Genomic DNA, 10487 nt, shown 5'->3' with positions numbered 1-10487 from the left:
ATTAAGCATGCTACACCCAATGCCAATACATGTATCAATAAGAAGCAACCAGTAGATTTTAAAGAGTTCCCCAATATTGGTGTGGCTTTTTCGTTCAATATATGTGTTTTTGTGTAGCTTTATTTTTTACCCACACAGAACAATGGGTGCCCATTATTTTTACATTTTGTCAAGTTTTGACTGAATGTTTTAACATAGACGGGGAATCGAGACGAGGGTTGTGGTGTGTGTGTGTGTGTGTGTGTGTGTGTGTGTGTGTGTGTGTGTGTGTGTGTGTCAGTACTAGTGTGTGTGTGTGTGTGTGTGTGTGTGTGTTTGTGTGTCACAGTGTGTGTGTGTGTGTGTTTGTATTAGTGTGTGTGTTTGTGTGTGTGTGTTTGTGTGTGTGTGTGTATGTGTGTGTATTAGTGTGTGTGTGTGTGTATGTGTGTGTGTGTGTGTGTGTGTGTGTGTGTGTATGTGTGTGTGTGTGTGTGTGTGTGTGTGTGTGTGTGGAGCGATTCAGAGAAAACTGCGGCCAACTTCATTCTGTAAGTTAGAACGGTTGACTAAATGTAGTAGTATCGCTTCAGGCAACTTTTTTTTATTTTTTTTAAATTGTGTATAGAAAAAAACCGTATACTTGTACTTTATAAGTATGTATTAAAGCTCTATGGCGGTAAGGTATAATATGAGTCGTGACGGGCGCCTGCATTGCACCTCACGAAGGAGCCCGACAGCACCCGACGGCCCTGCTTGTATTTTCTCCTAATATGCTCCGGTAGGTGAAAACCATGTCAAAAGGACTCGCAGTATAGGTGTTACAATTTCACGAGGAATAGCCGGTAACGTATATGACGGTCAAGAACCCTCACTGAGAACATTTGACTTTATTGTCTTTTCGCTATACGTAGAGGGCACTTTAAAAACCAACCATTTGCACAACAGTATTACGTATTTTTGTTGTTTTGGGGATATTTGGGTGCAGGAGATGCTACGAAATTGGGCTCCAATATATTCATGAAAGAATGTTCTGTGTTTACACCTGTTTCCCGGACATTCTGTTTGCCATGTTGTTGGCTCACAGGGACATTCTGTTTGCCATGTTGTTGGCTCGCAGGGACATTCTGTTTGCCATGTTGTTGGCTCACAGGGACATTCTGTTTGCCATGTTGTTGGCTCACAGGGACATTCTGTTTGCCGTGTTGTTGGCTCACAGGGACATTCTGTTTGCCATGTTGTTGGCTGACAGGGACATTCTGTTTGCCGTGTTGTTGGCTCACAGGGACATTCTGTTTGCCATGTTGTTGGCTCACAGGGACATTCTGTTTGCCATGTTGTTGGCTCACAGGGACATTCTGTTTGCCATGTTGTTGGCTCACAGGGACATTCTGTTTGCCATGTTGTTGGCTCACAGGGACATTCTGTTTGCCATGTTGTTGGCTCACAGGGACATTCTGTTTGCCATGTTGTTGGCTCACAGGGACATTCTGTTTGCCATGTTGTTGGCTCACAGGGACATTCTGTTTGCCATGTTGTTGGCTCACAGGGACATTCTGTTTGCCATGTTGTTGGCTCACAGGGACATTCTGTTTGCCATGTTGTTGGCTCACAGGGACATTCTGTTTGCCATGTTGTTGGCTCACAGGGACATTCTGTTTGCCATGTTGTTGGCTCACAGGGACATTCTGTTTGCCATGTTGTTGGCTCACAGGGACATTCTGTTTGCCATGTTGTTGGCTCACAGGGACATTCTGTTTGCCATGTTGTTGGCTCACAGGGACTTCTTCTTGCACAAAACAAATGACAGCAACAACAGCACAAAACCTGTTACAGAAATGTGGTGGAAAGTGGAACACTTCTGTTCCGAGTGCACACACACGCATATTTCAATGCTATTCATTTAGTGTGTGTGTGTGTGTGTGTGTGTGTGTGTGTGTGTGTGTGTGTGTGTGTGTGTGTGTGTGTGTGTGTGGGTTGACACGTGAAGCAATGCATCTTTATAGCCTAGGTACCACTATCACGAATATTTAGGCGAACCAAAACGAGTTACCACGATTTTGCCACAACGATGTTTGCCACGAATGATTGCAAAAAATCGGCCGAACAAGAACGAAGTTATACGAACAACAACGACCTCGACGATTTTCTCCACGAATCCCAAATCGTTGTAGTTCGCCGTCAAAATTCGCCGCAGTGGGACCGTTTGTCCACGACTCAGACCATGAAGAATTGTATACGAATCACAACGGAGAGCGGCGATAGCCAGAACGACGCAGTACGACGCACAAAGAACAAGAAGGAATTACAACGAATACACAACGACATACAACAAATGTCATCAATTCGTTGCTGCGCTACGACCGTTTTAAACATTTTAAAACAGTCGTTGCGACTCCACGATCACTGCCGATCTCTTCCATGCACAACGATGAAGTACTGCATCTTTAATCAACACAGCACACTTTGGTCTCGACAGTATGAACAGGAGGAACGACCCAGACCGCTCGGTTTAACACGTGAAGTACTGCATCTTTAATCAGCACAGCACACTTTGGTCTCGACAGTATGAACAGGAGGAACGACCCAGACCGCTCGGTTTAACACGTGAAGTACTGCATCTTTAATCAGCACAGCACACTTTGGTCTCGACAGTATGAACAGGAGGAACGACCCAGACCGCTCGATTTAACACGTGAAGTACTGCATCTTTAATCAGCACAGCACACTTTGGTCTCGACAGTTTGAACAGGAGGAACGACCCAGACCGCTCGGTTTAACACGTGAAGTACTGCATCTTTAATCAACACAGCACACTTTGGTCTCGACAGTATGAACAGGAGGAACGACCCAGACCGCTCGGTTTAACACGTGAAGTACTGCATCTTTAATCAACACAGCACACTTTGGTCTCGACAGTAAGAACAGGAGGAACGACCCAGACCGCTCGGTTTAACACGTGAAGTACTGCATCTTTAATCAACACAGCACACTTTGGTCTCGACAGTTTGAACAGGAGGAACGACCCAGACCGCTCGGTTTAACACGTGAAGTACTGCATCTTTAATCAACACAGCACACTTTGGTCTCGCCAGTATGAACAGGAGGAACGACCCAGACCGCTCAGTTTAACACGTGAAGTACTGCATCTTTAATCAACACAGCACACTTTGGTCTCGACAGTATGAACAGGAGGAACGACCCAGACCGCTCGGTTTAACTGACACGTGAAGTACTGCATCTTTAATCAACACAGCACACTTTAATTTAGTCTCGCCAGTATGAACAGGGGGAACGACCCAGACCGCTCGGTTTAACACGTGAAGTACTGCATCTTTAATCAGCACAGCACACTTTGGTCTCGACAGTATGAACAGGAGGAACGACCCAGACCGCTCGGTTTAACACGTGAAGTACTGCATCTTTAATCAACACAGCACACTTTAGTCTCGCCAGTATGAACAGGGGGAACGACCCAGACCGCTCGGTTTAACACGTGAAGTACTGCATCTTTAATCAGCACAGCACACTTTGGTCTCGACAGTATGGACAGGGGGAACGACCCAGACCGCTCGGTTTAACACGTGAAGTACTGCATCTTTAATCAGCACAGCACACTTTAGTCTCGACAGTATGAACAGGGGGAACGACCCAGACCGCTCGGTTTAACACGTGAAGTACTGCATCTTTAATCAGCACAGCACACTTTAGTCTCGACAGTATGAACAGGGGTAACGAACCAGACCGCTCGGTTTAAATGCCAGTGTCTCTCCATTTCCCAAATTACAGCTATTACCTGATCATTTTCGCTCAGAAAATGGCAATAAAGTGTACCACAGTGGCGTGATTTTCTTGCCATTACGGAACCTTTTGACCTTACTGGTGATGGTTGGCTTGTTTGCTTCTTTGAAACATACGTGGGAGAGAGTTGACTTTTGGCGACTAATGCTTAAATGCACGGACAACAACTCCTACCCATCCCTCTTCTTTTTATTCCTCTTCTTCCCCTCCTTCCTTCCTTTTACTGTCTTTCTTTATAATCATTATGCAACGTTTATTGTGTTATTAATAGATTTGGTTTTATTTAGACGAATTGTTCAGCCGTTACCGCCTTACGTTGTACTTCCCATGCAGGAACACCACTATAAGCTTCTAGCTTGTTGCTGTTACCTGTGTATTTTGTATACATGTCATGATTGTAACTTTTGTTAAAATAAACTTATGTTTAAACCAAATGCGCGGTCCTTCTTGTATAATCAATTCGGGTCGGCATCTCAGATGTGTGCAGGCTGTTACATGGGATAAGACCGCCCTCCACTTAGGCACGTACTCAGAATCGGCATCTCAGATGTGTGCAGGCTGTTACATGGGATAAGACCGCCCTCCACTTAGGCACGTACTCAGAATCGGCATCTCAGATGTGTGCAGGCTGTTACATGGGATAAGACCGCCCTCCACTTAGGCACGTACTCAGAATCGGCATCTCAGATGTGTGCAGGCTGTTACATGGGATAAGACCGCCCTCCACTTAGGCACGTACTCAGAATCGGCATCTCAGATGTGTGCAGGCTGTTACATGGGATAAGACCGCCCTCCACTTAGGCACGTACTCAGAATCGGCATCTCAGATGTGTGCAGGCTGTTACATGGGATAAGACCGCCCTCCACTTAGGCACGTACTCAGAATCGGCATCTCAGATGTGTGCAGGCTGTTACATGGGATAAGACCGCCCTCCACTTAGGCACGTACTCAGAATCGGCATCTCAGATGTGTGCAGGCTGTTACATGGGATAAGACCGCCCTCCACTTAGGCACGTACTCAGAATCGGCATATCAGATGTGTGCAGGCTGTTACATGGGATAAGACCGCCCTCCACTTAGGCACGTACTCAGAATCGGCATCTCAGATGTGTGCAGGCTGTTACATGGGATAAGACCGCCCTCCACTTAGGCACGTACTCAGAATCGGCATCTCAGATGTGTGCAGGCTGTTACATGGCATAAGACCGCCCTCCACTTAGGCACGTACTCAGAATCGGCATCTCAGATGTGTGCAGGCTGTTACATGGGATAAGACCGCCCTCCACTTAGGCACGTACTCAGAATCGGCTTCGCAGCTGTGATGATGATTAGTTTTAACGTCCTCTTAGAACCAATTGGCCTATCTTGGGACAGGTAGAGTTGATATGCTTTATGGGGGGACAGGACACTGGACAGACATGCAAACAGAGAACACATATGATCGTGTTATAGATCTGGAAGTCTGTTGTTGCGATATTTCAAAATGGGGATGGAAGTAAAGATTTTGTTGGGGTTGTTGCCATAGTCTACGCGAAATATAGTTGGAGTGGAGCGGTTTTGTAGGCTTATTTGCTTTTTATTTATGTAAAATATTTTTCAGACTTTTGGATAATGCCAAAATAATGTAATAAAAAACTGGCTGTGCAGCTGTGCATTTCACTTGCCCCATGTAAAAGCAGCCAGGCAGATAATGTTTGTGTTGAGTGAGTCAGAGTGGAGGAATCGACTTGCCCCATGTAAAAGCAGCCAGGCAGATAATGTTTGTGTTGAGTGAGTCAGAGTGGAGGAATCGACTTGCCCCATGTAAAAGCAGCCGGGCAGATAATGTTTGTGTTGAGTGAGTCAGAGTGGAGGAATCGACTTGCCCCATGTAAAAGCAGCCAGGCAGATAATGTTTGTGTTGAGTGAATCAGAGTGGAGGAATCGACTTGCCCCATGTAAAAGCAGCCAGGCAGATAATGTTTGTGTTGAGTGAGTCAGAGTGGAGGAATCGACTTGCCCCATGTAAAAGCAGCCAGGCAGATAATGTTTGTGTTGAGTGAATCAGAGTGGAGGAATCGACTTGCCCCATGTAAAAGCAGCCAGGCAGATAATGTTTGTGTTGAGTGAGTCAGAGTGGAGGAATCGACTTGCCCCATGTCAGATGATGTTTGTGTTGAGTGAATCAGAGTGGAGGAATCGACTTGCCCCATGTAAAAGCAGCCGGGCAGATAATGTTTGTGTTGAGTGAATCAGAGTGGAGGAATCGACTTGCCCCATGTAAAAGCAGCCAGGCAGATAATGTTTGTGTTGAGTGAGTCAGAGTGGAGGAATCGACTTGCCCCATGTAAAAGCAGCCAGGCAGATGATGTTTGTGTTGAGTTCGTCAAAGTGAAGGAATCGATTCATTTCTTCGGCTGAGAATTTCATGCATCAACCCTGGAATAATTCACACATGAAACTGACATGTGCAGCATTAAGTTGTTCAGGAACATATCGTTATAAAGAATTGTGTAAGTAAACATGCGTTCACTGACGGGAAAATTAGTAATTAACACGTGAAAATGGTAATTATCAAGGGAAAATTACTAATTTTCCCTTGATAATTACAATTATGAGGTTTTGGCACTAGTAAGCCGTCATATTAAGTCTGACATGTGAAGGCGAACCGAGAATGCCACTGTCCATGGCTGGGAGAACCGAGAATGCCACTGTCCATGGCTGGGAGAACCGAGAAGGCCACTGTCCATGGCTGGGAGAACCGAGAAGGCCACTGTCCATGGCTGGGAGAACCGAGAATGCCACTGTCCATGGCTGGGAGAACCGAGAATGCCATTGTCCATGGCTGGGAGAACCGAGAAGGCCACTGTCCATGGCTGGGAGAACCGAGAATGCCACTGTCCATGGCTGGGAGAACCGAGAAGGCCACTGTCCATGGCTGGGAGAACCGAGAAGGCCACTGTCCATGGCTGGGAGAACCGAGAATGCCACTGTCCATGGCTGGGAGAACCGAGAATGCCATTGTCCATGGCTGGGAGAACTCACTTTACTGTGGCGTCGCCCCTTCCACTGGTTGGGCATCTCTGGCCTTAATGATATACGATACCGATACGTGCTCAGTCTGGCGGTGACTCTCCGAATAATTTTCTACTTCTGATATAACGGAGCAATCGAGACAAACTCTCTCTCTCTCTATCTCTCTCTCTCTCTCTCTCTCTCTCTCTCTCTCTCTCTCTCTCTCTCTCTCTCTCTCTCTCTCTTTCTCTCTCTCTCTCTCAACACGCGTTTGTCGTATCGGTTCGATAATTTCAATGCTATGTTTTGTATACGCTTCTGCTTTGATTACGGAAAATGTAGTTTTTGATTTTTTTTAACATTGTAAAAAACAAATCACTGGTTACACAATTAAACAATCCAATCCAATCTCTCTCTGTCTCTGTCTCTCTCTGTCTCTGTCTCTGTCTCTCTCTCTCTCTGTCTGTCGCAAGCCCTTGTTGAATAAAGTCTGCATCAGCAGTTAAGGCGAAAGTGTTTCGGTGAGAAAATCTCGTCATTTTGACAGCTGTTACTGCACTGACCTTTCTGTGCGAAAGTTGTCACGTAATAAGCTGTAATTGGTGTAGTGGACGGACACTGGCACACTACCGCGTGGGGTCTGGTCATTTCTACCACATGCATTTCATCGGGGCAAACGTTTAGTGCACCGGTTAGCATGATTCTAAATAAGCTAGGGTCTCAGGAGAGGTCATTCCGCTTAGTTTTGGATAGTTTTGAACATCCAACAGAAATACAGAATAACTGTGTATAGTTTGTTGTTTTGGGTCGTTATGTTGTGTCCAAACAAAGAAGCTTGGATAGACCTTGTTTACCTTGTTTACCTTGTTTACCTTGTTTACCTTGTTTACCTTGTTTACTTGGACAGGACGGTATGTATGAACATGAAAACAGCAACAAAGGTAGTTTTAATATGCATGATGATACACGCAGCCAGGAATATACTGTACATACATCAGACGTAAACAGCGTTATCTGTCAACCTATGTTCCCATCATGAGCAGAGTTACACGAATCGGCCATGCTGAAAACAAACAGTTTACAAAACGAACAAAAAGAAAAGTCGGCCATGCGCTAGTTAGAGTAATCTCGTTCTCTCAGTCAGCTTACTTCCACTTATGACTTTGACCTTTAAGTTCAATTTAACGTCAGAATTCGTTCTCGTAAAAAGCGTCGTTTACACATATAATCAAGTTTATTTTCCCCTGCCCCGACTCTTGTTCCTTGTCCAAGTATCGCTCTCGCGCTGCCCCGTCCCAGCATGCACTGCTCCACTCTACATCCGAATTTCGTTCCGCTGCCAGACTTTTCGATCTTACAGACACTCCAGGGAGGGATATCAGATCGCTGCAGTAGGTGACCCTCTGAAGATGACACTGTACTGCTGCTATGCAACTTCCACGGTGTTCGGGAGCGGTCCTGTCCCGAGCCAACTGACGCAGCGCAGGCCACTACCTACTATGCCCCCAACTGACGCAGCGCGGGTCACTACCCCCAACTAACGACATTGACTATTAAGTCGCGGAGCCAGATTTAGTGAGCGTCCCCTCCAGACAACAGACCGCCACTACATCCCTCCGTCGACGCCCCCTCCTCCGAACATCATACGTTGAAGACTGACAGCAGAACTACTTTTTAGGGAAGAACAGAACAGGAACACCGAGACCAAGGTCACCATGAGAGCTCCGGGCAAGAAGGGCCACAAGAGCCGAGACAATTTTAATTTTTGGATGATTAATGAGATGAGGACGATTAGAATGATGATGCCATGGATTTCCATTACGGTTTGAGACTACGTGACAGGGCAGCACTCTGCGCATACTGGTGTCAACCAGCGCGAGCACTGCGTCATCTGCAGTGGTGGCCAGGATGAGGATAGCACAACCTTGGCACCCTCAAGTCGTATTCGCAAAATGAATGACACTCGGGTGTGTATCCATAGGTGTGTGATCCCAGCCTTCCCTCAGGAACCATAGCACCCCCCCCCCCCCCTCCCGTCCCGGGTAGGAGCCGGCCGAAGCCCGAAAAACCCACATGATGGGAATCTCACTCACGACCGTTTGGCCCGCAGCCCGATGCGTTAACCACTGCCATTTAGTCAAGTTTAGACACACTTGCACCACGGACCTACATTCTACATTCTACATTCTACATTCTACATGTAGGTCCGTGCTTGCACGGATGAATGAACAGAGAGATCTGGCGCACGTATAACTTTGCACACTACACCTGCCGACGGTTAAATGGAGCGTGAAAACAGAATGGGCTTTCATACCTTCTCTATTTCTTCTGAACCCTGAAGGTCATAACCTTGGACAGGCGCTTGACGTGAGCAATTTTAGCAGATATCTTTGGATAACATTCAGTCGTACACACGGTTTAAAAGCAAATCCTAAAATATGTTAATGATATGTTTAACAACGAAACAAAACGAGATGTCGCTGCTGGTCTCTTCATTCCCAACTATCAAGAACGCAGAATTGATTTTTTCTGAGTTTTTTTTTAGCCGTAAGCGCCATGTTTATCGGAGCAGGAAACTCTTCCAGAGTGAGGCCCCTTTGTTGGTTTCACTGCGGTGAACAGCAGTTATGAGAAATTCGAAATGACAAATGGCGCTTACGGCTAAAAAAAAAAAACCTCAGAAAAAATCAATTCTGCGTTCTTGATAGCAGTTTCGTCCAGACTGGACTCCAGCTTTTGCTTTTCTTATTTTTCTCTATCGTCCAAGCCCATAAAATCGAACAAGGCGGATTGCGTTTGGATTTCCCTCTTTCAGATGACTTGAGATTGCCCCCCTTGAATCGTTCCGCGTCAAGGCCAGTTGTACTGGCCGCGTGTTCAAGATGTAGGGTCTGGCTGCTGCTCTCTCCGTGTATGCTGTTGGGAATGTTTGCGTACCCATCATGGCATGGCACTTTTTGTATTGGCTCTAAAATTCTCAACCCTGTTTGACTGGCTTTGTCTCCAAAGGTGATTGTTGTGCTTCAGGGGCGGACGAGGGGGGGGGTGCACAGGGTGCACGTGCACCCCCCCTCCAGCAAAAAAAAAAAAAAAAAATTTGAAAAGCTGATTCTATGACCAATAATAAGTTCAAATGGCACCAGATGGCACCATTTTGCTTCTTTGAGCCAAAATTTTTTCCGGGGGGGGGGGGGGGGGGCATGCCCCCGGACCCCCCTAGCAAATTCGGGCGCTTCGCGCCCATCACATTCACTTTCGATTCAAAGTGCACCCCCCCTTACAAAGCAACTGATCCGCCCCTGTGCTTCTTGCACTCGGTTACAGTACAAGATTTTGCTGTTCATGTGTGTGCGCCTGTTGTTGATTTATAATGCAGATGACGAAAATGGATGCCAACGCAGTTTTTTTTTAGTCATATTCTCTTTCACCAGAGGTAAAAATGCTGATCAAAGATAACCTGTCTCATTGCCCTTAAATCTTACACGGCTCACACTGAAAGCAGTTTTTTTTTAGGGTTATCTCGGTGGGTTTTTTCTTTTTCTTTTTGTAATGTGTTTGTTAGTTGTTTGCGCAAATAATGTAATCAACCTTAACCCGACCCTGTTCTAAGAATATCGCTTGCATAGTGAGAAGGTGAGAAGGTGAGAAGGTGACTAGGTTAGTAAATTACCCTGACAGAGAAAAAACCCACATATCCCCCAACCCACTTCTG

Source organism: Littorina saxatilis, linkage group LG15 (genome assembly GCF_037325665.1).
Source record: "Littorina saxatilis isolate snail1 linkage group LG15, US_GU_Lsax_2.0, whole genome shotgun sequence".
Lineage (NCBI taxonomy): Eukaryota > Metazoa > Mollusca > Gastropoda > Littorinimorpha > Littorinidae > Littorina > Littorina saxatilis.
Note: the sequence above shows the minus strand (reverse complement) of the source record.